We start from the raw sequence: 3,270 nt of genomic DNA, 5'->3' as shown, positions 1-3,270 counted from the left end.
GATTGGCGGAAGGTATAGGGGAGATGTCAGAGTGTGGTGGGCGTGTGGAATGCGCTGCCGGTGGTGGTAGTGGAGTCAGATACTTTAGAGACATTTAAGCGACTCTTGGATAGGCACATGGATGATAGTATAACGTAGGGTATGCCGGGTAGTTTGATCTTAGCAGGATAATAGGTCGGCACAACATCGTGGGCTGAAGGGCCTGCACTGTGCTGTACTGTTCTATGTTCTACGTTCTAAAATTCAGCTTGAAGGTTGGAGAGGGTCGTGGTGGAGGCCTGTAACCAGCCGTGTGCTATAATGACCGATATTAGGTCCACTGCTTTTTGTCATTTTATATAAATGATTTGGATGTGAATATAGGAGGTGTGGTTACTAATTTTGTAGGTGACACCAAATTTGGAGGTGTCGTGGACAGTGAAGAAAGTTCTCTCTCTCAGAGTACAATGGGACCTTGATCAGATGGGCCAATGGGCCGAAGAGTGGCAGATGGAGTTTCATTTAGATAAGTGTGAGGTATTGTATTTTGGAAAGGCAAATCAGGGCAAGACTTCTCCAGGTCATGGTAGGGCCCTGGGGAGTGTTGCCGAACAAAGAGACAAAGGGGTGCAGGCACATAGTTCCTTGAAAATGGAGTCACAGGTTGACAGGGTGGTAAAGAAAGTATTAGGCACGCTTGCCTTCATTGGTTAGTGCATTGAGTGTAGGAATTGGGACATCACGTTACAGCTGTACAGAAGATTAGTGAGGCCACTTTTGGAATATTATGTACAGTTCTGGTTGCCCTTCTGTAAGAAGGGTGTTGTTAAACTCGAGAGGGTGCAGAAAAGATTTACAAGGATGTTGCTGGGACTGGAGGGTTTGAGGTTATACGGAAAGGCTGAATAGGCTGGAGCTATTTTCCCTGGAATGTTGGAGACTAAGGGGTGACCTTCAAGAGGTTTATAAAATCACAACTAGGGTGAATAGCCAACGCCTTTTGGAGTCCAAAACTAGAGGGCATAGCTTTAAGGTGAGAGGGAAAAAGATTTGAAAAGGACCGAAGGGGTAACCTTTTCATGCAGAGGGTGGTACGTGTGTGGAATGAGCTGCCAAAGGAAGTGGTGAAGGCAGAAACAATTTAAAAGGCACCTGAATGAACATATGGATAGGAAGGGTTTAAAGGGATAAGGGCCAAACGCTAGCAAATGCAAGTCGGTCAGATTGGGATGCCTGGTCAGCACGGATGTGTTGGACTGAAAGGTCTGTTTCCGTTGTATGACTCTAAGATTCTATAACAGAGACTGTAGGAGTATATGCAGAATGTGCATTAATGGTGGGTGTTGACAGCAGAATTTGAGCAAACCCACGCAAACAAGACACCAAGTGGGGGGCGGTGATTAATCAAATTGTAGTTCAGAGTTCATAGTCCTAACTCATTGAACTTGAGGTTGAATCCTGAAGACTGTAAGGTGCTGAAAAAGCAAAAAATATTGGAGATGTTCTTCCAGCCTTCCCGAAGCCAACTAGAGATGGGCAATAAATACCGGACCAGCCAGCAATGCCCAGATCCCACTAGTGAATATGAAAAAAAAAGCTTGCTTTGGGCTTGACTGGAATACTGCAGCAGGCCAGAAGGGAAAGCTTAGCATGAGTGCAAGATGACATTATAGATATGGCAGGAAACTAGAATGTCAGGGTCACATCCGCAGACACCCAGTCGGTGTTTGACCTCCCCAATGCATTGTGAGCATTGGAAACAGTAGAATAGATTGAAAAAAATACAAGTAAATTGCTGCTTCTCCTTGACCTTATGTTTGGGGCCTGAGATGATGAGGAGTGAGAGGGTAAAAAAAGGTAAAGGGATAAGTCACCGGGATGTTGCCTGGGATGGAGAAATTGAACTATAAGGACAGACTAGATAGGCTTGGATTGTTTTCTTTAGAGCAGAGAAGACTGAGGGGGGAAACATGATTGCAGTGTGTAAGATTATAAGGGGTAGGGATAGGGTGAATAGAGAGCAGTTGTACCCTTGATTGAGTGGTCAATTGAGAGAGGACATGGTAAGAGGCAGAAGATTCAGAGGGGATTTTGAAAAAGATTTCCCCCCCCCCCCCTCAGTGGGTGGTGGGAATCTGGAATGCACTGTTTGGGAAGGTACTGGAGGCTGGAAACTTTACAACCTTTAAAAAAAAAATTTGGATGAGTACTTCAAATACAATAACATTCAAGGATATGGGACAAGTGCAAGAAATTGGGATTAGCGCAGTTTTAGTGGTTGTTATGTTGGTGCAGACTCGATGGGCTGAAGGGCCTTTTCTGCGCTGTATGAATCTAAGTATTATACCTCCCACAACTGCATAGGAAGGTGCCACAGGAGATTGGAGGAACGGACCAGAATGTCAGAGGGAACAATCCCTGCAGAATGCTGAGAAATGAAGATGTCTCTGATTGCTGGAGGTGACAGTAGATGATCCCTTGAACGCAGATACCGATGGACTGGGAACTGAAGACAAGGGAACCTGATTGTCGTTTTAGAAGTGGGGACAGCAGGAGTGTAGGAAACAGGGAGGACAAAGCCCAGAGACCATGATAGGTTGTGGGAGCGGGGAGTCTCAGTTCAGAAAGAGGAGGACGACATAGTGGAGCCACGGAATCATACAATCCCTACGGTGTGGAAGCAGTCCATTTGGCCCATCGAGTCTGTACCAACCATGTGAAGAGCATTCCATCCAGACCCAGCTCCCTATCCTTTTCTGTAATCCTAATCTACCTAGTCTGCACATCCCTGGACACTATGGGCAATTTAGCTTGGCTTATGCGTCTAACCTGCCTGTCTTTGGGACTGTGGGAGGAAACCGGAGCACTCGGAGGAAACCCACGCAGACACTAGGAGAATGTGCAAACTCCACACAGACAGTCACCCGAAGGTGGAAACGAACCCAGGACCCTGGCGCTGTGAGGCAGCAGTGCTAACCACTGAGCGGAAGGTCTGACAGTTAACAGATCCCATTGAAGTTACGAGATCTTAATTCTGGGTTAATTTTATTAACCCACCATAGTACCATTCTGGCATTCAATCTTATGCCTCTGGATTACTGGTCCAGTCTTCTTTATGCCATGTCAACTGAGCGATAAATTGGTCAGGGCACAAGCAAGATCTTTTACATTGACTGAACGGGGGGCAGATGGGGTCTCGGTTCGACATCTCAGTCGAGAAACAGCAGCTCTGACAGTGCTGCACTCCCTCAGCGATACGCTGGCTGCTCAGCCTGGTTTGTGTGTTCGAGC

Source organism: Rhincodon typus, chromosome 39, assembly GCF_021869965.1.
Source record: "Rhincodon typus isolate 14 chromosome 39, sRhiTyp1.1, whole genome shotgun sequence".
NCBI classification, from domain to species: domain Eukaryota; kingdom Metazoa; phylum Chordata; class Chondrichthyes; order Orectolobiformes; family Rhincodontidae; genus Rhincodon; species Rhincodon typus.
This window is presented reverse-complemented; position numbering follows the sequence as displayed.